Source organism: Acanthopagrus latus, chromosome 19 (assembly GCF_904848185.1).
Source record: "Acanthopagrus latus isolate v.2019 chromosome 19, fAcaLat1.1, whole genome shotgun sequence".
Lineage (NCBI taxonomy): Eukaryota > Metazoa > Chordata > Actinopteri > Spariformes > Sparidae > Acanthopagrus > Acanthopagrus latus.
In genome coordinates, this window is record NC_051057.1 from 10,824,586 (window position 1) to 10,851,051 (window position 26,466).

The 26,466-nt window shown below is 43.2% G+C and overlaps 1 protein-coding gene across 3 annotated transcripts in view; it reads left to right on the forward strand.

The window, feature by feature from the left end:
• zfhx4 (zinc finger homeobox 4) overlaps positions 1-26,466 on the forward strand; it is a 295,223-nt gene that overhangs the window by 159,339 nt on the left and 109,418 nt on the right. For all 3 annotated transcript variants that reach the window (XM_037078748.1, XM_037078749.1, XM_037078751.1), the window contains one exon: positions 12,105-12,153. The gene's annotated coding sequence lies outside the window, so the exon portion shown is untranslated. The remainder of the gene's footprint in view (positions 1-12,104; positions 12,154-26,466) is intronic.

Below are 26,466 nucleotides of genomic sequence, written 5' to 3' on the forward strand. Positions count from 1 at the left end.
TTCTGGGCTCTTCTGTGTGTGTGTGTGTGTGTGTGTGTTCACATTTTTTCGTGAGTTAGGAGGAAGAAGAGGATATAAGCCTGGATTAAGAGGATGATTTTTATCCTTGTAGGGGGTCTCTAAACGGTAAGAGATGGATGCAAGGTGACCCTATCTGGACACACACACACACACACGGAGATGGACTCTATAGAAGGAACGTGCAATCATCACGCACTCACCAATAAATACACATGCATGCAAAAAACACACATGAACACATACTCACAAGGGCAGAAGAACTCAAGGGGAGACTTGCGATCATCACACACACACACACACACACACACACACACACACACACACACACACATATTCAGGTGTGCCGTGATCCACAAATAGGGATTATATAGTGCTGATGTTAGAAGTTGAAGAAAGAAAAGGCTGCTCTGCCAAGGCTTCCTCTTCATTGTCACGCCGATAACACTAACAGTATTGACAGTGGATAGAGTCACACCTTCAATAACTTCTACTTTCCTTTATATCCGTCTTATTTTCCTCTTTCTGTTTGCACCTCTGACTTTTATGTTTCTATTTAAGTTGTGCCGTGAATGTATGTGGAGAAAAAAAAAAACGTGCCTGGCCGAGTGCTGGAAATAAACATGGAAGCTCGATTAATTGAGAGGTCTTCCAGCAGCTCATGATTTCTCCTCGGCTTCTTTGCCCCTTACATTCAGAGGAAGAGACGTGTGTGCGATCCTTATGGTTACTGATCGAGCATCAGTCCAGCGTCACGTCATTAAAGAGCAAAGGAGCAGGTGAGCCGGAGAAATAAAAGAATGACAGAGGAAGCGGAAAGGGTCACTGCGCCCTCTTTCATTTCATCTTTTCATTTTCCTTACAAGTGACGGCGGCGTTTGATGGAGGTACCGATTATAGTCGGACTTTTCTTTGTTCTCAGCCATTAGAGCTGGAGATAAGCAGCGGACAAGCAAATGGAATTTTCTTGTTCAAATCCTCCTCTTCCTCCTTCCCTGCCACTTCCTGCTTCCATCTCCTCCACCTCTGCTCCCATCGCTTTCTCCTCCTCATCGTTTTCCATCGCTGTGCCTACGTCCGAGGCTCTGATCAGATTCGGTCCTTTGGAAATGAGATTCCAAAGGACTCAGTTTATCACACAATGCTGAACGTGACCTTTGCTTTGTCTCTTTGTCTGTCTTGCAACATTTCTACAGAGTGTAAATGCAGTTCAGGCACACACACATGCACACACTACTTCCCATTTGAAGCGCATTTGACAAAAACTCTCAATACACTTTATTAAGAGTGGTAACAATGTGGGAACAGAAGAATAAAAGAAACAAAGATGACAGAATGTGGATGAAACGGGCGACATAGTGTAAACTGGGTGTTTGCTCTTGCAAGACTGGGGCCTTTGGGTCTTGACTTGGCCTTTGAGGTGGAAGTGTGGGTGTAAGGTCTGATCTAAAGAGCAGGTACAAACTCTGATTCCCTAACACGCTTACACATATTGTTAAATAACGTGCTCAAAGGGAAAGAACTACATCCTTGTGACTTCTTTTTGAAATGAGCTTTCCGCAGGGTTGCAGCAGGAGGGGAAAGTTGGTGTTAAACTTCACTCGTTTCTATGGTCACCCATCCTTTTCCCTCCATTTGACTTTCTTTTGGTCCTCTTCCCTTTCTGTCTATTCCCCTCTTCAGCCTTTAATACGAAAAATATAAAGGCCTGTATCCCACCTCATCTCTGCTGCTTCACCTTGAAGAGCAGCCCCCCCACCCCCCACCCCCTCCATGGGATCATTCCAAACAACTATTTCATTCAGGGATGGTAATCAGACAGACAGTCACACACACTTGTGTGCACACGTACACACGGTAATGGCAGCAAGTGATTACGCTCACAGATGAGGGATCATTTTTGTCCATTTTCTGGGAAGTAGTGATTGCTCACAGCATTCATTAGCAAATCGCAGAGGTCAAATGATTCAGAGGCAGCACTCGCTCTTTTAAAAACCCCCCTGCACAGTCCAAGATGAAAAAAAAAAGGGGAGACCGTGAATTAATAGACATACCGCAGGACTAGCTTGACAGAAGTTTAAAAAACAAAAAAAAAAAAAAAGGACACTGTTATTATGTCCTTGATCTCCCCGGAAAGTTTCATAATATAAGCAAAGCGCCAAAATAGCATCGTTTCATGGAGAATTTGCCGTAATTATCAACGAGAACTAGTTGCATTTTCACAAGAGGAGCTGTTTTGCGGCGCCTTGGTAGCAGGGGATACACATTGCACAGGCCTATTTGAATGGCACCGTGTGAGAATGCATCATTGAAATGTGTAATCCCCGAGCAGCTGGGGAGCTGTGTGTGATGAAGAGAGCTGGGCTTCATCACAGCCTCCACAGGAGACTGGATACGAGTCCGGAGCGAGAGAGAAGGGAGAGAGACAGACAGAGACGTAGAGACTGGGAGAGAGAAGGAGGGAGGAGGAGAGACACCATACTGACAGTATGAATGATACATCATATGATTGTCTTGGACAGAGCTGTTCTCTCTGACTGCCTATACTGCACTCTCCAACTGTCCTCCATTTCACAAGCCCTGGTGGACTGATTTATTACACTCAACTCAACTACGATAGACTGGACTTGGTGTTGTTGCCCATAAGTTTTCAAACTTTTTCCCATGGGGAATATTCCCAGAATGTGAGAAATTTTTTTTGGTGTAATTTGTCTCTTAGTTTGTTTTTTACCTCGCATATTTCCCCGATCCCAGTGATCTCCAATTGAAAATAAGTCAGAAAGGCGATACGCTTTGATTTTTTTTTTTTTTTTTTTTTTAAATAGCAGAGCCATCACCAAGGATCAGTTCAAACATCTAGTTCTCCCGTGACTCCATTCCTCACAAATGTTTATCCGTCTCAGTGTAAAATATCACTGTAGAAAAGTTTGCTGCCTTTCTTCAAGTGCTTCTGGGGTTGAAGTCGGATATTCTTTGTATGCCAACGACCAAAGAATCAACAGCAAAATCAAACAAAAGTGGTGTATCAAGACATATTTAAGTGGATATATCTGAAAATGCACTTTTGCTTTATCTTCTATCAACTTGCCAATAACGATCAATAATCTTTGAAGTGTGAAGCCTTCCCTTTGCTTTTCTCCCACCGCTCAACAAGCAGAGGGCCGGAATAAACACATGTCATCAGTCGGATAACAAGAATGGTGTGTTTGTGGGATGTAGGTTACATTTCAAAGGTTTGAAAGGCCAGAGAAAGCTACCGTCTGTGAATTATTGAAGAGGTAAGGGATAGGATGGAGAATATGAGTGAGTAGCATTTAGAGTTCAGAAGAGAGTGAGAGAGGGAGAGAGAGAGGGCAGGAGACGGCTGGCTCACTGTGCAGTTCTGTGTGCATGACCACGATGGGAAATCTATATACGCTAACCTTTCTTTGTCTGTAGTTTTATTGAAATTGACTGGTCAGAGGGACGGTGTTTCGCCAGAATGGTATGGAGCGGATCCGGTCCCCTCTGATTCCAGACCTCCTTCACTCCCCAACTTACAAACTGTGTTTGCGCTGTATGCGGATGATGAAATCTTGTAATATGTGAGATACTGCTTCCCAATTCTGTCTGCAACTCCTATCCAGCTCTTTTTTTTTTCCTTTTTCTAACATTCATGGCAGATAGAAAACTCACACTCTTGATAGTAAATGTGCATGTGCAAGTGTTACACTCGCAAGCCAGCACTCTTGTTCAGTTTTTAGATAATAAAGCAATTCTGTTTGTTTTCTGGTGATGTAGGCAAACTCCGCACAATCAGGATATTCAGATATCACCACACAGTATGGCCATAGGAACACTTATGGGATTACATTTGTTTTGGAATGAAAAGATATCAAATTTCACCGCTGTTTTGTGGCCATTTTCTAAATTTGCCCATTTACCGTAAATACAGACAATCATCAGAAATGACAACATATGGAATTGCAAAGAGGATTAGGCATAAACATCTCCCGTATCTCCACCAGCCACCCCGTTGAGGGAGGGCAGGTCGGCAAATAGGCTTTTCACATTTCAGACGCCACAATGTCACTCCATCTCATCGCGGCATCCATTACGTGCTACCTTGGGAATGAGGAGAGGTCCATGCTGAGAATCAGGGCAGAAAATGGCCGCCCACTAGGAGGGGTAAAATGGCCAGCGTTATTATTCTGGCTCCCCCCCAGGGGGAACTGGCCTGAATATAGATATGCAACATTATAAAACCAGGTTATTATCTGGGTGCAGGGTAACGGCCTCTTGGCTCTCTCTCCCCTATGACACACACACACACACACTGATAAACACATACATGAGCACGCGTTGCCTGCACACATATTGTAAAATCTGTGTGCAGTGTATTGGTAGTGTGGCTTACTGTGATGATTGCAGCCTTTCTGGTGATGGAGAGATGTTTACTGCCCCTGTTGTTGCCATTTTTTGTGTTTTCATCATGTGTAATTGTTTTTTTTGTGATTGTTCTCTTACTTCTTTTATTCGGAATTAACATCAAGCTTCCTCCAGTTCTTATCTCTGCCTCTGCTCTCTCAGTATACATAATGTCATTTTATGGTGCAATGATATTTCCGATTTCCAGTAATGCAGACGGCAGCTTCGTATCAGTGAGCATTATTCACTTATGGGGCTGCTTGCTTTAAAACATATTATTACTTTGGTAATAAATTTGTTATTTGAGTCGATATCGCTCTGTTATTTGTTTGTGTGTGTGTGTGTGTGTGTGTGTGTGTGTGTGTGTGTGTGTGTGTGTGTGTGTGTGTGTGTGTGTGTGTGTGTGTGTGTGTGTGTGTGTGTGTGTGTAGGGATTACATAGAGGTTTTGCAGATTATACCTGGCATGTTGAGCCATGTGTAGATATTCACCGCCACAATGATCTGGCTCTTTTCACAAATGCACACACGGACAAATGGACATTTTGTGCTATCTCCACATGCAGCACAGGATTGACACAAGCAATTTAAATTAGGAGTAAAGCTACTGGCCACCCCTCTCTCTCCCTCCCCCTGTCTCTCATTCTATATATATATGTCTTCTATGTCTATTTATGTTCTTATCTTCCTGTTCCTCTCCGTTTTCTTCCTCTCTCGGTTCCATCTCCCTCTCTCCCTCCTTCCTCTCTTGTTTTAAATTTCCCCTTTTTCTGTTCATCTCTGCTGATTGTACCTCCCTTCAGTGGATTTCCCCCCTTCCTCCTGATGCTTTTCATACAATTTAATAGCTCCCTCTCTTCTCTTCCTTCACCTCTCTCTATCTGTCTATCTGACTTTGCCAGGTCCGTGCTAATTCCCTCCTTTATTCATGAACCTAACCCTGCTGGGTTTGTTGGCTTGGTGTGTATATATGTATGTGTGTGCATGTGTGTGTGTGTGTGTGTGTGTGTGTGTGTGTGTGTGTGTGTGTGTGTGTGTGCAAGAGGCAAGGCAGACAGTAAATAGGAATATGAATCTTTAAGGGCCTGCTGCTACTGTGGCTGAAATGACTTTTCAGAGCCGCGGTGATTTTCCAAGAAGGATGTTGATGAGGGCAGGATTGCAAGGGGTGTGTGTGTGTGTGTGTGTGTGTGTGTGTGTGTGTGTGTGTGTGTGTGTGTGTGTGTGTGTGTGTGTGTGTGCTCTTTTACTGCGTGCCTGTTTTGTCTCTCTGTGAATAAAAAAAAAAAAAAAAGTGATCTCAGTCGTTGTGTCTCCAAATCTCCTTCATAAATCCCAGAATCCTTTTAACTTTATAATCTCCTTTGTTTTAAACCACAAAGCAGCGTTTGTTCAGTGCGTCGTGTCTCTTGATGATGATTACGAAGCAGGCTTCACATGAATGTTTTGTTTCAGTTCAATCCACACGTGAACTAAAGAATATCAAACTATAGATCAACCCATCAAAACAGAGCTCCGCTCTTGTTTTTGGCATTTGTTTTATTCCACAAACCTGTCCTCACAAGCACCTCCGCCTCCCTGCGGTTGTAGCCAGCGGACAGAGTGCAGGACCTAAACGACTATCTGAGCACCACGACCATGTGTCTCCAGCCCAAAGTGTCAGGTTGATTACTCACCGCTGACCATGATGAGTCAGCAATAATTCATTAGCGGCACCGGGAGCGTGGTTGGGGATAGCAGCTGGGGGGGGGTCAGGGTTAGGGGTCGGAGGTCATGTGGGAGGTGCCGCTAACTGAATGAAAATAAGTGGCTAGCCTTGGAACGTGCGCTATCAAAATATTTGACATTTGGTGGAATCCAGTGGGGAGACGAAATGTCAAATAAATGGAAAATATTTATTCAAGAGATGTAGATAAGAAGTGAGCCGAAAAAAAAAAAAGAAAAAAAAAATCTGGTGCGAGAACTGGTAGGAACAGTGCGTCCAAGAATTGTTGCTGATGTGTTCATCTCAGAGGGATTTTGAATGTTGTGTGTGACAGTATATTTATAAATCTTTTTTAAGGTAGATGCACTGAATGTTCAAAAGATTTAGACACCCTTGTTTATACCTTGTAGATTTTACTATATGACATTGTTTGTATTAACAGCAAGTGCACCATGTCTTTTGTGTTTTGATTACACCTAATTATGATACTGAATGTGGAATTTACCCAGATTTGATGTCTTGACCATAATGCAGATTTCAATGTCTGTGTAAAAGACAAAAACAGTTGTGCTTTATATTAAAGTCATTGTAATAAGAGTTCATGGGAAATAACGGCTTTGTTAGTCGTCATAAGACGCTTATAAACATTAATATGACCATGTAAGTGCTAATTCTACTAACTAATAATTATGTTTATTGTTGATTATAAGACATTTATAGGCACTTAACAGTTTATAGACCCTTAAGGATGTTAATAAGATTATTGATTTATAATGCACTTTATGCACCAGATCTAAAGCAGGAACAAGGCCTTTTCACAAGGACCCTCACATAAAGTGTTCCTAAAAAAATGATCCAAAGTCTTTTGACTTTTTCTAACTTATCTTAGATTCTAAAAAAAAAAAACCTCATCATGCCTCACAAGGTTAGCTCATAGGCGACAACTGTTTTTACATTAGATTAGATTTAGCTCTAGATGGAACATCTTGAAAGGTCAGTGGGTGAGATTGTCCCGTTTCATAAACTAATCAAAGCTGACACCCCCATCAAAAAGGTCCAAGCAACTGCTGACAGATTTAAAAAAAAAAAAAAAAAAAAAGATTTGACTGTGTTTGTGTGAGTGTATGTGTGTCAGTCTGAGTGAGTGTGGATCTCTGGCCGTACACCTGCTGGAGTGTGCCTGCCACTCCAGGGTGTCTGTCACTAGCCTCCATCACATTACCATACAGCCATGACATCTCTGGCAGCCTTCTGAAGCCTCAAATCTGATAAAAACAGAGATAAATCTGATCTCTGATCTTCCTGATGAATATGATAAGACCTGCTCCAGGTTAATGGACCTTGACACCTATCAGGGCCCCGGGAACCGCTGATCCTGGATCAGAGGTGGAAGAGACTGTGGAGGTGGAGTAAGAGGGAGTAAGACCCAGGAGGGTTTAGCAGAAGCTGCCCTGGAGAGGTGCTCGCAGGCTGGGCTTGGATGACAGCCATGACTGGGTGACGGTCCAAAGCTCCATGCAAAGCCCGTCTCTCCTGTCTGTGGGAGAGAGGAGGCACTCGTTTTCTGTAGCGTGCACACACACACGCACGCACACACACACACACACACACACACACACACACACACACACACACACACACACACACACACACACACACACACACACACAAACCTTTCTGTTTCTCCTTTCCTGTTTTTTTTAATTCTCCCATCCTATCACCCTTCTCCTCCTCTCGTCTCTCACGTATTCTTGTCTCTTCTTGACTCTCACTCTCTTCTATTTCTGTTTTTCTCTCTCACACTCACTCACACTCACACCCGGGGATCTGGGGGATATATAGGGGTGTGGTAGAGCTAGTGATGGGGCTCTGCTTTGATGCCCAGTGGGAGATTACAGGGCCAAGAAGCAGAGATAAAAGTACAACCGAAACACAGGTATCTGCTCTTGCTTATGCCTTACAAACACATTCACACGCACACTTACACACATCCATAACACATGTTCCGAGGAGGCCCGGGATGCACACACACAGACACACACCTACATACACACCAACATCTAATGGCTAGTCAGTGACACTGAGGTCTTAGCCCCTGTCTGCCAGTCCTCATTTGTTTCCCAGCCCCTCCTATGTGTGTGTAGCAGTAGCACTTGCTACCGGGTGTCTTGTTACTCCTCAGAAGGTCTATTGATTTAACTCTTGCCACAATCTATAACACTATTGTCTTGCCTTAAGTGTCTCATCTGTACAATTCACTGGCAGGAGTCTATACATCAAAAACCCCGCCTGCTTAAGGATATTGGTATTCCGCAACATGCTGGGAATTCTTTCCCCCCCCCCCCGTCTCTCTGTGAATTTCACATTTCTTGCACACTCAACCTTACTTTTTTTAAAGCGAAGATGCTCGCAGCTAGGCGTAACACAGGCTGGTTTATTTTTACCGCTGTTGTGTTTATGAAGTCAATATTTTATTTCACAATATCATATAGCAGCGGTGTCGAGCAGGAGTTATATTTTAGAGAGCGGGACACAGATGAGATATGCAGCCTTGCCGTGGGATTTTGACATATTTTAAAAAGAATGACATCCTCTGAAAAACAACGCAGAGACCTACACTTGAGGAAATGAAAGAGAGAAAGAAAGAAAGAAAGGCTTGGGTTCGGGCCTCAAAAGGCCTGTAGGTATGTTGCCAGATCTGGCTTAGTTTAAATCTTAAGTACACTTTCTTTTCGGTGCCAGTGTATGTATTGGTTTCTGAACATGTGCAGATGTTTGGTCCTCTTTGTCCGAGCAGATTAAATCAACCTGAAAGCAACAAATCAACTCAGATTCTCGTTGAAAAACGCAGTCGCATTTTCAGGTATTCAAGTCTTTCTTGCGAGTAACCTATACACTCAGATGTTTGGTCCAGTATTCTTTACAATGATTGTAAGTCTTCTATTTATATTGCTTTTATACCATCCCGTACTAATAGCAATGGGGACTATAAAGAATCTAAGTACTTACATGCAGTTGTTATTCAGCTGATGCAAGTGCAATATTTAACAAGATTTAGCCCACAGTGCACAAATCTCAAGGTTACCTTTCTGAATCTGGTAATATCTTACCATTGATTACCTTCAAGTCGCACCGCAATACAAATGTTTAACAAGGGACTTTGGCCCCTCGTGAGCAGGATTAATTGATCTGGTAGGAATATTTAGAGAAACAATGATGGGTGACTGGGCAGGTGAGTTCCGCCGATGCTGACTAAATTCCAAGATGATGAAGTTTCTTTGTGAGCACCTTCACTGTGTGAAGCATCAAATGTTTGATTCATGTAAGCATCACAGTCAAAGTTATGTTATGAATCACTGATGAAGGTGACAAATTCAATAATAAATGTAAGCATTCGAGGGATGTGTTCCTTCCCATAGCCGCCATAACACACAGTAGCCTTGATGGTACCAAATGCCACTGTTTGAATTCAGACCGTCTGTGGACAATCCTGAAGCAAGGTATACATTTTTAATGCCATCCTCCACTTTAACCCACAGCCCACTGGCTTCACATTGTGAATCACTGTATGCTATTTATGTTGTTACCTCCGCCAAGGTGGTGTTTCCACGCGTGTCCAACTGTTTGTTGGTTGGTTTGTCAGCAGGATTACGCAAAAACTTCTGAACAGATTTCCAAGAAACTTGGATGACACAGAATAGGCCCCATTTACCCTTGGTGCTGATCCGGATAAAGGGACGGATCAGGATTCTTTTCACACTTTATAACAAGACGTTTACAAACATTTTTGTTAATTCCTCAGGGAAGAATGCATCGGTCATGAACAATTTGAAGCAGATCCTAGATAAGCTGATAGAAAATTATGGCTAAGCATGGTGTCATTTACTCCATCCGAACTGAATTAACCTTCTGGTAGTTTTTTTTTTCTCTTTGTCTGCATGTTGCCGGTGCACTCTGCAGCAGATCTCCATCTGCCAGTCCGTCTATCACACCATCACGTTAATAAGCTAACCTCAGATCTCGGTGTCACGTTGAGGGCCACTGTCACTGCGGAGATATCAGCAGTGTAATCCGTGGGAGGTACATGTACCTCATCCCAGTTACCGTCGCCGGGCTCAGCGGGATATGACACGGGCCCAGCAGGAAGGGCTGGTGATTAAAGCGGGACGAGGTTACGAAGATGCCATTACATTGGCAGATGATCAGAGCCACAAACACATGATGATTGTTTGTTCAGCGTCAGTACACGAACTGCAGTGACATTACAGGAATATTCATCTTTGTTTGGCAAATTGTATTGAGACAAATCACTGCATGTCCATCTGTCCTTCTATCCATATATCTATCTCTCTGTCATTCATCTGTCTATCTATCCGTCTGTCTGTCTGTCTGTCTGTCTGTCTGTCTGTGTATCTCATGAAAAATAGCATTCTTTCTCTGATGCACACATTTTCACAAATAATTCATTCCATCTCTGTATTGGTCCAGAATATTTACACTGGAAATCAAATTCTGTTGTTGTTTGTGGCGCAGGCATGAATAAAAACATGAGGGTGATTTTCCAAGGCAGAATAATGTGCCATTGGCGCCTTTTCCTCTGGAGTTCCATTGCCCTAAAATGAGGCCCGGTCAGACGGGGAGTGATGGTGTTCCATGATGGTATTATACGATCGCTACCTACCCGTGTGCGCTTCCTTCACCCTCTCCTGCGCTCCCTCTCTCATTCTGCCGTATCCCTCCTGCCTCGTTTCAGCCTCACCGCGGTGTCCAAATGCTAAAACCAGCCATTTTGGATCCGCATCACTGTCATTCCATTATGATGGGAGCAGGGAAGCGTGCACGCACATGTGCAAAGATCACAAATGTGTATGGAGTAATGCACACATGGCCACACACTGACATTGTTTCGCAATGGTAAAATCCCCCCGCAAAAAAATATCTAACATCGTGAAATCAGCTTGTGACAGAAAGATATTGTTGCTGCTGTATGCTGACAGGCATTCTTGGTTATAGCAGTTTTTAAATGTCAGTATACAGCACTGCTGGACGGTATTGTGGTATTCTGTGACTCCACAGATCTATTTCTGTAATTGGACTTACAGAGGAAAGGCAGTACATATGGGCATTATAAATGTATCTTTTGAATAGACAACTGGCACCATCACTGTAATAAATACTTAATTCAACCAGTGTTCTCTATCCAAATCATGTGTTGTACTGTCCTTTTGTGTGCCATATCATCGGTCCTGTTGTCCTTGAAATGTGTCAGAATGTCTTTTATTAGTCTGTAAGCCATCAATACGTCCTGCCGAACATTCAACATTCCTCCATTCCTGCTCTTTGGCCATTATAGTGATTCAAATTCTTATTCTGTCTTCGAATAGGCAGCACATCTGAGGCAGACTGTTCATTTATACAAGCCGAAGGCTTCCATTGAATGTAACAACGAGCCTACACAAAAAAAGTAATGTTTGTAGCAGGAACTTGATCCTTGGATGATGGCTGTGTTAAGATGGCAGATAGGGAGAGAAATCCTCCCCAGCGGTGCCTTCATCTTTGAAATGCAGGCCCTCCTCACACATGGCACCCTCTATGAATATTTCACACGTTTGTTGATATACATTTATTTACACACACATTTTTATTAGTGGAGAATTATGTCTTGGAAATGTCAAGGTTAATTTCCTGGTAAGGAGAGAGAGTGAGACGGGGGAGGGGGAGGCAAGGCCTTCAGCAAGGAGAAGAATATGGAGGGTTTTAAAATGTGTGCGTGTGTGTGTGACTCACTTGGTTGGTGCACGTCTGTGTTCAACAACCACACAAGAGAGAAGGACAGTAGCCCATGTAGCAAGTATAGAATAACCTTTATTATTCACATGTATGTGTCATAACAAGCAGTTTAGGAGGAAAAGGGAGCAGGAGAGAAGCGAATGTGTCGCCGGAGTGTGCTCAGTAAATACCTTCATCTGTTTCAGGTCAGCCTACATACCTGTGAGGAAGAGAGGAGGAACAGAGAAGGCAAAGGTAAAGACAGAAGGCAAAAATATGTTTAGCAGGGCTAGTGTTGTTCTGGCTGTTATAAGTATATTTTCACCAACAAGGTTATTCCAGTCAAGCACATAAATGTTCAACATGTGGAAATCATGAATCAACAGAGCTGCATGGATGCAAATGCAGTCGTCATGATAACGTCCTCGTCAGACAAGTTTTACCACTGCTGGTGACAGTGGTGAAAGTTTAGACACCTCGGAACAGAAAAAAGGAGCAAAAGGTGAGTTAGATAAAATAGCTTGTATTCAGTCAAAAAATAAAATATCACTGTACGGCTGACGTGCACAAACAAACAATAAAGTGCATGTCACTGTTTCATTCTGCGCCCCTGCCTTCTTTCTTCCTTCCATCCAATTTACCCTCTTTCTTCCTGTTTGCCGAGACATTTTCCCCTCCGCTACAAAGCCGGCGTCATGTTCAGAGCTTTTCTACATAAGTGTTTCATGTCACTCCTTTTCCCCCTAAAACACACTTGCCTATTCCGTGTGTTCTTGGTCTTATATTTGGGTTTGAGAGTAGATAGGTAACATTAAAGAGCTATCACTTTCTCTCTCTGTCATTCCCCTCCTTCATACACCATTTGATCTGAAGCCAGATATGGCTTTCAGATGTTGATGCAGACACGCACGCACGCACACACACACACACACACAAAATACGTGCGTGCAAACACATGCACCGGCGCAAACAATTTGCACAGGCTTCTGACTGACAGATAAACAGTTTGAGGGAACACACGTACACGCACGCTCAAACATGTGCAAAAACACACCTTTATCTTGCAAAGGCTTTTATTTTGTGTATTTCCTCCTAGCCAAACATCAAAAGGCGAATACCGTCTCACAGACAAACAACAATATTACAATCCTCGGTACTCGACAATGCCATTTTCTAATGCCCCACCCTTGACAACTTGTGGAATGGGTTGAAGGGAAGGAGGATTCAAACAGACATGAATACACAACAAATACCACCTACAGCCAATAAAATATGCATGGCAGAGGACGTCTACCTTTAAACTGACTACTGTCAGAATTAATAACGCGCACGAAAAAACACAGTGACTGTTTTCCACAGGTGTTTGTCTGCGTGTCTCCATATTCTATTCTACCCATGTTCTATTTTTGCACGCACGGATGTTTGCATGCCTGTGCTCTCAGATACAACGCTGCTCAATAATGTAATGTCAGAATGCTCGAAAAAGCTCAGATTATTAGAGGACTTGCGAAGAAAAATGTTTCCGATTTTTTGTCATATTTTTGTTCACTTCTGCAAATTTGACAGCCATGTATAATGTCTCAAAATACGATAACTTCTAAACAGGACATAAATCAGTTTGACTACTGAGCAGAATTATAGCCACGCCGCAGATGTCTCCAAAGTGTTCAAGTACAAAATGTTCTGAAAGTCAAAATTAATGCACTTGGATTTTAAAAATGTGCCCAGGAAAAAAAAACCTTGATATGGTAGATCCCAATAACTCATCCTCTTTTCTTTTACTCCTGCCTTTGTTCACTCTCTTTCTGATCTGTAATTGAAAAAGCATTCCATTTTTATTTTTCACCGCTATCCAAAGGCTAAATCCAAAACACCAGCCAAGAGGTTAGCCTGGTCACCTGGCACCCACAGGCACTCTTTCTCCCAATCTCTCTCTCTCTCTCTCTCTCTCTCTCTCTCTCTCACACTCTCACACACACATACACACACACGCACACACGCACGCAGGCATGCACATACACACACCTGGCTGCTGTGCTTCAATAAACTGTAAATTCCTCCTCTGCGCCCACCGTACCCAAGCTAACCCTTTAAAAGTCACCCGCCTCCACCTTGTAATGCATGAACACACAGACACACACACACACACACACACACACACACACGCACATACATACTTACCCACAGTCACACACAACAGACAAGCCCAAACACACAAAAAAACAATGTGGCTTAGTGGATGGTATCAAATTTAGTGGCCACGGGGATCTGGCTGGGGTCGTAAATCTATATCTAACATGTGAGAAAATCTCTACATGAATATCTGGAGACACAGGGGGAGAGGGAGACAGAGAGACAGACAGCAGGATGCAGAGCAAGAGACAAAGGGAAAGGAGGCAAAGTAAAGGGAGTCTTGTAGAGAAGGAGCAGAGGCACGGACAAACCGCATCAGTAGGAGACAGGAAGCCGAGCGAGGTACAGCGGCGAAATAAACAAATGCAGGACGGGAGAGAGAAAGCGAGTGGGAGAGTGGGCGACAAAGCACAGCGGAGGAGAGGGGGAATAAGAGATAAAGATAAACCGGCAGAGGGAGAAATAGAAAGATAGACGGAGCAGGAGAGTCACAGACGGAGGGTATGACAGCGAGAGATATTTGGGCGGAGAGAGACCGAGCGAGGGAGAGAAGGAGGGCTGAGTGAGAGCCAGAGACAGACAGACAGACAGACAGACAGACAGAGAGATACATGACCCCTCTCTCTCTAACAATGGCTCTTCATGTGGTGCCCAGCTTAGCAGGCGAGCCGGTGGAATCAGGAATGTGGAATGTGGGATTTCAGGCTTGGAAGTGATAGCTACTGTCTGTGTGTAATATTTAGGGCCGACACAGGGAGCCTCTGGCACGCCATGAAACACATGGACGCCACTGCTCTCTCTGCTGCGAGTCGGTTTATGTCGCGAGCATGCGTGCGCATACATACATACATACGGGCGAAAAAAGCGTTGAATATATGCTTATATAATATTTTGTATAATTTATACGTCTAAGAAAAAACCTTCATGTATTTTTCCCCTCACTGAATTGTCCCCAGTGTCGTACTGTTTCCGTCAGTTTAATCACAGTTTGTATGACATGTGGTTGAGGAAATGTCCAGACGTTTTGCGTAAGTAAATGTTGCACCGCCTCAATGTAAAAATACTCCGCATATAAAGTGAAGTGAAATCCCACATTTAACATTTTTCTTCTAGGGAAAAAAAAAAGGTAAGTGATAATAATGCAGAACTGAGTGTTAAATGATTAAATACTGTTGTTAATAAAGCTTCCACTCAGGATCATTTTTATTATTGATTCATCTTTTAGACTCTTTTCTTGTTTAAATGATCAGTTGTTGGGTCTATAAAATGTCAGAAATTGGTTTAAAAAAAAAATCAAATCCTCGTCAAGATTTTCAGTTAATTTAAGAGAATAAGAGGAGAGAAGAAAGCAGAATATATTCACATTTAAAATGTATTTATTTTCTTCTTCAAACTGAGTTGTTGACAACAAAACAATTCATCTTTGCAGCTGTTATTATAAACATAAAAGTATGATTCATACATAAATGTGTATTTAAATGGTCTAAATTAGGTTAATTAATAAAAAATATAGTTAAATATATAAAAAATGCATCATACTTAATGTGTTGATGATATACTTCGTATAATAATATGAATTTGCTAACTGACTATAGCTGTTGAAATAACAATATTTGACTCTTAAATGTAATTGAGTAGAAGGATAGTACACAGTTGGTAAATAGAATAAGATTGTACACTACATGACTTCATATACTCCATACACATCTGGTCTAGGAGGCCTATCATAAAGATATATAGAGGCCCTAACGAATGTCCACTGTCAATTGCGCGAATAAAAAAAGTTGAGCAAACCTTGTTCAGGGGAGTCTATTCTTCACAAGTTCCCTGCATAAATAAAAAGTTGGGAGTATACACACACTCACAGATGCTGTATATTGTCACACTTTGTCTCTCACTCTCCATCTCTCTCTCCTTCACACACACTGAGCTAATACACACACACACACGTACACACACACACTGCTTCTAACACAGGAGACAGTTGTTGCTGGCCGCCCCAATGCCTGTCATGGCTGTTAGGCCAAATCCCATGAATTATGGCTCTTCCAGATGTAAGAGATTTCTAAGCTGCCTCCAACGGCCTGCGGTCTGTGGTGAGAGAGAGAGAGAGGGAGAGAGAGAGAGAGAAAAAGAGAGAGAGAGAGATTTGGGTTTGTGCAGTGTCATCCAAAAATCCATCTTCCTTTCTCCATCCCTCATCTTTATTATTATTTTCAGTCCGTACTCTATCAGTAGAAAAACTGTCATTACTTCCAATTACCTTCGGACAAAAATATCATTTTGCCCATCACTTTTGTAAAATTTCTTAAGAATATGTGACTTATAACTGTGAGGAAGAGTGACGACCTAGCGCGCTCATGTTTTTTTTTTTTTTTTTTTACTGGAGGGCTGGAATTGGATATTTGTGGAGGAATATGTTTTTTCCACCTGAATGGCGGTGTTTGTGCGAAATCAAACGACAACTCTTTCTACATTACCCCTCCTCCCATTTTTATTTATTACTTTTTATTTTTTACTGATTTTCAGAGTAAAATGTAGAAATCAGATCACATGTGACGTTCTGGTGCAACAACGGCATTGGCATTTACATATTGAATATCAGAAAATATATAGCCGTCACACATTTCTTTAAAAAAAAAAAAAAAAACAACTACCAGTTGCTGCGGGATTATCGACACATTGATCATTTTGTCTGACCAGTGCATTAGCTTAATTCCCCCGCATGCACGTCAACACTTAAAATTCAACCCCCATCGTTCTCTCACTTCGTTTGGTCTGCTCTCACTCTTTCTCTCATTAGTACTTCGTAACCAGACAGTTTATTTGAAATTATGAAAGCATTACACCCTCTGATGTAGCAGTTTAAAAATCAATAGCTGAAACCCTAGCCGCTTCACTTAAGCCCTCTCCTATGGCAAAGGGGATGTCTCTTTCTCCCTCTCTCTTAAATGGTAATTTCATTTGCAGTCACTAAGACCTCGCCGATAATTACCAATGCCCTGAGAGAGAAAGAGGCGAGTGAAGGAGAGGAGAGATGGGAGACAGGAGGAGAGGGTAAGGAGGAGAGATGGATTAAGAAAGGAGAGTGAATGCCAGTCATTAGAAAAGCTTTCCTCTCTCCCTCCTTTGATCAGAGTTAAGAACACATTGCCTTCGCTCTATCGCTCCCTGACACCAACCTCTGAAAAGAAAAGATGGAGCACAGGAGCGGGGGGGAAAAAAAAGGTGAGTGAGGGATAGACCGACAAAAAGAAAAAAAAAAGATCCCTGAAGTCTTAAATAGCAGGCCTTAATTTTGACATTGAACCCTCTCTGTTCTTGGGTTACACCGGGGCCGTCCATTTTCAGAGAGCTCCGCCATCCACCCCCCCTCCCTTCCTCTCTCTCGTCTTCATCTCTCAAATGAACTAATCAGAAAGAGGAATATGAAGTGTCCTGCAGGATCCATTTCTCTAGAAGCATATGGCAATGATTGATGGGGGACAACTTTGACTTTCTCGGGTCATCCTCCTCGCGCACATCTGGGAGCACGCAATAATTCTCTTAATTTTAGACCCCGTCTCCTCCTTCGGCCCCCCCCCCCCCCCCCCTTTTTTCTATCCTATTTTTTCGTCAAAGAACTTCAATTTCACTTTGGTGAAAAAAAAAAAAAGGAAAAAGTGAGAGCCTCCTTTCAGCCTGTCCCTCCTCTTTCTCCCTTGCTCTCTCAAGGCTAACACAACCAGTCATTTTGGCTGAAATAAAGGTACTGTAGTGGTTGCCAGATGTTTATAAGGGCTGTTGGGGCAATCCCCATGTTTTTTTTTGTTTTTTTACGGCTCCCATGATTTTTCTTTCTTGCTTAAAAAAGCCTTAAGAACCACTTACGCCGTATAGCCACGGTAACTGGATTTACCATATGTGTAATGCTAGTTGATATTTCATCATGACAAATACTGTAAAAGAGCCACAAGGAATATGAGTTACCTGTGTTTATTGCTTTTGAATGGATTTCAGTCTGACGGCAGGTTATTTTTTTACAAAAAAGCAGCACATCCTGAGATTCATGCACAGCTCAGTCTAAAGGAGGAAAAAAAATCAGTTTTGTTTCAGTTTTGTTTGGTTGCTCCATTAATTCAAATGAAAAGTTAGAAGGAAAATGATCTGACTCATTATTCGCAGGCGTTTTCCAACGAGCTTTTAACTTTTCGGTGTGTAGTGCGAGAGAGAGAGAGAGAGGGAGAGAGAGGGAGAGAGAGGGATGGGGGAGAGAGACAACCATCTCAAACCTCCCCGACAGCAACTGGGCCTTGTTAGCTGTGCATTGAAATCATCTTTGACTCTGGGTTTACAATAACAGAGAGGAACTTCGACCGCTAAATGCTTTCGGGAAACCCACCCGTCCTCCTCCTGCCATGTGATGATCCCACCTCTGAAATATTCAGCGCCATTAACATTCCGATGGGTATCATCCCCTTTCAGACACAATTCGCTCTGCTCCTCAGACCTGTGGGCCAAGGCAGGGAGAGGCCCGGAGCAGATGCTATCTGCTCTCATTCTTCACCAGATCTCTCCTCCTCAAAACGCGCACTTACCACCGTTATATTTGGTGCAGAGGAAGCAGTATGCTGACTATTGAAAGGGTCTTGGAATAAATTCAAAAAGCGAGATTGATTTGATTTTGGTTCTGTGAGTAACTAGCTCGAGGAGATTTGTTTTTAATTTAATAGCATGTAGTTTTTAATTGTAATTAAGCTTACTCTAATTTAGCTGTTCAGACAGTGTTCTGTTATCTGTGAACGCTCAGCCCATTCAAAACTTCCATCTGTGTTATCGGCCTATAAAGCTGAAATGTGTTTGATCTTAATTGCTAATGATGTGACTGTGTGGGTAAATTGTTTTGCCAATCAGATCTTTGGTTCTCTCCTCTGCTCACAGCTGCTTTAATGTAGCCCGTGTGTTCATTAGTGTGTGTGTGTGTGTGTGTGTGTGTGTGTGTGTGTGTGTGTGTGTCTGTGTGTGTGTGTGTGTGTGTGTGTGTGTGTGTGTGTGTGTGCGCGCGCATGCGTGTGCGTGTGTGAGCTGTCTCTAATCATGTGTGATCATGTGAGAGACGGAGCACTACACTTTGAGCACAATTAGCCGGGCATTTAGGCGTCTTAATTGGTGACATTCGATCTCAGGCACTCGCTGATGAACCACTTAGCAGCAGACTTATGGATTAGCACCCGGCACAGCTCGCTCTTCTCAGATGTAACTAACAGGTCAGGAATTAGTGCTCTTAACACTGCCTTACAAATGAAGACAGCTGTATTGACTAGCATGGAAAACTACTTTTCTCCTCTGGTTTGCTCTGAGACTCAGTCTCCTCCTCGAGTCGTACTCCTGTCCTCTCTTCTTATCATCTCATGTCGTGTGTTTTCTCTTCTTATCAGCTGAAGCGAGCTTTTGTTTAAATGTTGCTCTCTCCTGGAAGATTTCAACCGCCTCGTTGGCAGCAGGCCACTCAGATTTGGCCGTGACAGCATTTGGCGTTTTGTTGTCATGGCGCTGAAGCTGTCTCAGTTGTCTGGGCAACATGTGCTGGGGCTCATGGGAGCCTCATAAATGTCATGTATCGATGGAACCGCTCGGGAGAGCAGGAAGTCCTTGCCAAAAAGAAGATAGATAGAGCGCCACTGGTGTTGGGGATGCCATGTTGCATTAAATCATGTTTGCGCACGCTAGCGCAGGCATACACGTGCACACTTGTACAGATGTGCATGCAACCATGCATACAAATACACTTGGCAGCATTTGCTTGCAAACACGTTGGTACACATGCAGTGATCACCAACAGAAGGCGCACAGATAACGCCGATGTGTGAACGAACTCTCCCTCCTCCACCTCTTATTCTCGCTCTCCCCTTGTATAATGTTGAAGGAGGCCAGTCAGCGGCCCCCACCCCGCCCTCTATAGGTGTGTCACATTTTCGCCACACGTTCCCCTCCCCAGGTCACTGTCATGTGCCCGGACCTACTGAGCATGCAGGCTTTAAACAGTAGAGACAGCACTTGTCCGTTAGATTAGCGTGTCCCCGACGTCACATGCCTTCGCCTGCACACGTCACCACTTGTCTGGAGGTGCCTGTCGAGGTTCATTAGAAAATGCCAAGATTTAAGAAAGAGAGAAATTTTGTCAAAAGGTAGACAAAAAAAAAACCCCTCTGAGTTGCACGTTATGTGTTTTCACTGAATGTGGGAACACTCATTTGATTTGATGCTGCGCGTTGCGTAAACACGGGTATGAAATGGGGTTATGTGTTTTCTTTTTTTTTTTCTGCTGCTTTTTTTTATCAATAAAAATGCCTTTTTGAATTTTCCTCTCTGATCAGGAATAAATATTCCTGACCCCACGTCATTATTATTCAACACAAAACACATATTCTAACCAACAAAGCAACTCCAGGCCGAGGCGAGGGCCAGCCGGCATTTCAAACGCCCCTGAGATTCCAGATATTCTAATACCGTGGGACCTCCTCTCATATTTATTGTGGGAATCAGAATTTATGATGAGTAAATTGGGCTTCTTCATCTGTGTGCCGGGGGGGTTGCAACATGCGGCCGAGATGGCTTGACTTATTGATTACAGGGAGCAGTATGCCCCATTTCAAAGGGAAGGAGAGCCCCCGCCACGCAACTTCTGAGAATTAATTTGCCCGGCATGGGCCTTCATGAGAAACACATGTCCGTGCACACACACAGGAACGCAAGCATAGACACAAACAGGCACACAAAAAAACCAAAGCCTGCAGGTAAAAGAATCACACTCCAAAAAAAAAAAAAAAGAGAGAGAGAGAAAAAAACAGCTACACATGCATGCAGCCCCCTGCAGCCCCCCCAACACACACACACACACACACATACATGAGACCAATTTTTTGCAGTGCTCCAGGTGACAAGACAAGGCCATTCTGTTGTAACCACAGATTGTGATCGAACTTGTTGGCACAGGCATAAACACTCTGAAACAGTCTTCCACTGTAATGTACCTAGAAAGTTGCACTTTTTTTTTTTTTTTGGTTAAGTTCATTCGTAGCCCGTGCGTGGTATTCACCTTGAAATCTAATGGTGTTTCTGTCTATCAAATAAGACATGTTGTTTATTTTTTTTTTATAATCTGCTATTTTGTGATGTGTTTTTCAGGGGAATAACAACAAAGAAAAAATGAAATACAAATACTGTGGCTGAAAAGTATTTTAAAGATCTTTTTTTTCTCTTTTTGGCCTTTCAGCCGTTCACATAGAATGACACTGTAACCGTACTGGAAGCAAATATGACTCCGACACGGTCCCATCCAAAGCGTTTCTCCAGAATCGAGTCACAGCTGAACTATCAGTGGTTCATCCCTGGCATTGTCCACAGGATCACCCTCTGCACTCAGACACCAGCTCCTATTTCACCAGCAGCACCCGCGCTAATTTATCATCATGGTCATGACAGACAACACATCTGTGTGTGAATGGATTGAGTGAGGAAAGAGGGAAGTGAAGGAGGGACAACAGTGAGAGCAGGGAAGAGGAGGTGGGGGGGCAGAGAGAGGGAAGAGTAGGAGGAAATATGGTAGCAAGGAGAATACGGATCGCACAATCGGCGAGGCTTTTTAAGGGTCATATTTTGTTTGAAGGGCCCCATCCTACCCTTGGCTTGACCTCTCTCTATCCCCGCTGCCTCCTCTCTCATAATATCGCTGTCAGCTAACCCCCTCGGCAACTGGACAGCTCATTGTCTTGGGCTATCTTATATTACAGCCCATATACTGCAGGTGTGATATGGAAAAGCATTAAAGCGCTTATAAGGAGTGAATTGAGAACGTAGACCTGCAGAGGTTTACGTCGCCATATAAAACTGTAGCTTTGCAGCTTACGAAAGGGCAAGTCCGTGACGACCTGCTTCTTGACGTTGGTCCCGTATAAAACATTCTTTTTTAAAAAATCTTTATAATTTATTTATGATATAATGCCGGTTGACTGACGCTGCTGTGTTGGCCGAGTCGAGCAGACGTTCTAGTGATGAGCGTGATGGGCAGATCGGTGGAACTGCGGGCGGACAACAGATGGGGAGACACACACTTACACCCGTGCGCCTTGTGTTCACATGTGCACGCCCATATTCATACAGTATTTGTGTGTGGTTGTGCGCACACGCACGCATATGTGTCGAGACAGCAGGTGTGCGCCTACACGCGTTCTCGCGTGTGTGTTCAAGCAAGCATATCTGTTTACTTTTGCTCTCCAAAACCCACTCACATTTGAATGCAGGAGACAGGACACATCTCCCTGCTCTGTGAGCCGCTAGACAGCTCAGTCAGAATATTTTAGAGTACACACACTCTCTCACACACACACACACACACACACACACACACACATACACACGCTTCCCTGGGGTACCCCATATACGGCGCCTGGGGAGTGCAAAATGGAACTTTTTAAAAGCCAAAAACACTTCTCCCGAACAAACTAGTCTGCTTAATAATACCACACCCGTGTTTCTCTCCCCTCTCTCACGACAGGCCGTTATTATCTACAAGGGGGCGGGTGTGTTTCGGCTGCTTTTTAGGGAAAGGTCGTGGTTGTTGTTTTGGTGTCTGAAAGCCTTGCTACAAGGCGGATGGCAAATAGACTATAAACTATTTGGAATCTATGCATCAACAAATACATTTTGGTATGGAAATGAAAAGAGGAAGGAGTTCGGGAATTGCGAATTTAGCGTGAAGCTCCTGTGACGCGCAAACTCCCGAGACGTTCGACTGACTGAATTGCTTATTTTGGACCTGCAGTACATGCTGCGATATTTTTGATGTGCGTTACATTGTGGAATCAAGAAAATCTATGTTGTTGAGTTTTCTTTCTTTCTTTATATATATATATATATATATATATATATATATATATATATATATATATATATATATATATATATATATATATATATATACACACCTTTTTCCCTTCTGTTGAGGTAAATGAACTTATGTACACACAGACACACAAAAAAACAAACACACACAGACTCCAGGCACAGAACCAGTATATATACAGACAAACACACATGCACCTTCTGCTCTTATGAAGATAAATATGGCAAGGGGTAGATTTTCACCCGCACCCACTGAACGGGACACACACATTCATCTTAGCTGTATTTGGTGTTTTGGGTTGTGTGTGTGCCTGTGAAGGGGGGACATATTGGGGATACAGCAGCAGTGGGTGTGTGCACCTCACTGCCTTTTCAATGTATGGAAATGTATGTGCATTTTTAAAGTAGGGGGGCTAAATTTATTTCCCCCCCCCAACCATGTACCCTGCGCCCCTTCCTCTCTCTCCACACCTCATTCCCGAAGCTGATAGACCTATGGATGCATGATAGATGGAGAGAGAGGGAGGGAGAGCGACATGGAGGGGGTCTCTGCATGGATGCATACATGCATGCATGGATGTATATACACCCCACTCCCTACCACCCCCCCGTCCTCTCAAACACACCCCATAAAGTCACACACGCCACACACGCACATGCATAAACACACACACACACACATCTGAATGCGGGATTCATGCGCATACCAAACGTAATCCATAGTTTTACATAATGGGGAGGAGGAAAGAGGGGAGGCGAGCCGGCTCCTGTAGCCGGGTGATAAAGATAATATGAATCATCTGACTCTTTCTCTTTCTCTGTGTATGTATACACATTCACCTAGGGAGATGCTGATATGCTATAGGGGAATATAATGAGATATGGAGAAGGTCCCCCCTGATCGTCAAGAACACATGTGGGTCATATGTGTGCTTTGTGCAATTTTCACAATGTATAAGGATTATGGTTCACGGTATGCAGAGATTTAAGGGAATTGCTCCAAGTGCAAGTAATGTGTGTGTCTGTGTCTGCGAGTGTGTGTGTGTGTGGAAAGGCAAAAAAAAAAAAAAAAGCTATTGCACCATTTGCACGTATTGCATGAAAGCAATTGGAAATGCACAATCGAGTGCACTGTTTTGATATGCAATTGATGGATTTTCCCCACACGTTTGAATAATGGTATGGATATACTGGGAGATAGGAGTTTGTTTGTCGCTGGAATTAATTAAGCAAAAAGTACTGCAACGCACTCTACATACAAACAAAAAAGAGGAGTCACTGTTAATTATTCAGAGAAAGTTAATTTTTTCTGAATATAATTAAAGGCATTTAACCATCAGGGACAGAGTGAGATCAAAGATGTATATTTGATGTCATGCAGATAGCATTTTTAAATTAGCAAACCCTCTTAACTTTATAATTATCTTTGGTGTGAGAACTGAGGCAGGAAGTTCCTTTGTGTTAATTCTGGGGCTGAAAAAGTCTCCTAAGAATTCGATGAAAATTAATTAGAAATAATTGCAGATAGACATGCAGATTGCATTTACAATGCAAATAAATCTTAGCAGAGCAGAACTAAAGTTTCCTTTTTGCCAGCGTTATTCCGAAAGAACAGTAAAAATACGAGACGGCTATTTTTATTCAGATGTGTTAACTTTGTGTGACATTCAAATGCAATTCATAGAATTTGAACACAAATTCTAATACAAATCTATGTTAACTGATGGTCTGTTTAAAATGAAACATTTTATTCCTTTACATGACGATATTCTTCTCTTTCTCATTTCTTTTGAAGGGATTTTTTGGACGTGTGTGTCAAAACCGCTCCCCCCCCTTCCCTGTGTTTCTGCTGAAGCTGACACACACAGTAATGTCCAAATATATCAAGAAAGAGAAATAGAACGAGGGAGTGAATAAGGGTGTGGTGTGTGAGTGTGTGTGTGAGAGAGAGGGGGAGAGAGGCTGAATTCTATCTCCAAGTATCAGTGGCCCCACGGAAACATAGAATTGTTTCCTCCATATTAGGAATCAAAGCTAAGCCCGGTGTTATTGTGTCCACCATTTTGACTGCAGCCGACAGACCTTGAGGAAGCAGGTGCACCAGGATGAGTGTGTAGGTGTCACTACATTTCATTTAATCATTTTCTCTTTTCGTTTTTTTGAGGGGCGGGGGGGGGCGAAAATGCATGCTTCTGTGAAATGCTCTGCTCCACAATTGTCGAATGGGTGCGTATTTGTGTTACCTTCACATGCGGTTTATAGACACGTGTGATCATGTGGTGGTGAGCGCGGGTGTCCATGTGTGCGGCCGGTGCACAAGCATGTACGCCTGCAGGTGTCCGCGCCTCGTGCATTTATAGTCCCAGGGATCTGTTGACCTCACCCACCGGCCCCCCGCACAACCACACCGCGTGTTCCTAGAGGACCCTTGAACTTGACCGTGGAGGGAGAGGGGGTGACGGGACCGGAGCCGGGGCTTAAAACAAACCACTCCGATGGACAACAAAGACAAGGGGGGGGGAGGGCGTGGTGGTGGTGTTGGCTTGGGTTGGGGGGTGCATAAAGGTTGAGATTCAAGGGGGAAGGTCCCCAGGGTGCAGGAGTGTTTGTGTTGATGTGTCCATATGATCTGGCCTTAGAAATCCTGATCCTTGACTCACTCGTCATCTGTTCTTCTTTTGTGACTTATTTTTAAAATTTGTTAGACTGCACAAAGAAAATAACATAATGGTTAAAAATGTGTTTTTACAATTACCGCTTCATTTTTGTAAAGTTTTTTTTTTTTTTTTTTTTAATAGTGGGTCAAACGCTAGCACAGTAAAACAGCATGGTGTGGTTATAAAGCGAGTTCAAATCAGCAACATGTGTGCATTAAGATATGCGTACTGCGCGTGCTGTGTCCATGCATACACAATGTGTCTAGATGTCTGTGTGCATTGATGCTCATGTTTATATTTAAATTTGCATGGATCATCTTTTAGATCATTTGGTGGAAAAAGGGGGGAATATTGATCAGCTCCCCAAACAACGAGTACTCCCAGCAATGTGCAGGCAACAGTGTGAACGTGTGTGTGTGTGTGTGTGAGACGCCGGAAATCAGAATAGATGTGGTATAGATGAGTTCGAATAGGAAGCTGTGGGAGAAGATGAAAGAAGTCAGACAAATGGGATGGAGGAGGACGGAGGGGAAGATGAGAGGGGAAAGTTTAAAAAGGAGGTAGAGGTGTGCGAAGAGGGAAGAGAAAATGAGGCGAGGATTATAACAGAGGAGGAGGGTTGAAGTGGAGAGGAGGAGGAGGAGAGAGGAGACAGGAGGGTTTGGGAGGAGGTGAAGAAGAGACAGATGATAGAGGAGAGGAGGAGGTTGGAGGGAGAACAGGTGGGGGTGGGTGGGAGGGTGTTGACAGAGGTCAGGGAGCATAGCGTCTTTTGGCGAGGAAAATGAAGGTGTGTGTGTGTGTGTGCGCAAGTGTGTGTGTGTCTTCCTAATTGTGAGTAGAAGGTGAGGGGTGAGGTCTAAGCATGCTCCTCGCAGAAACAGCAGATAGCGAT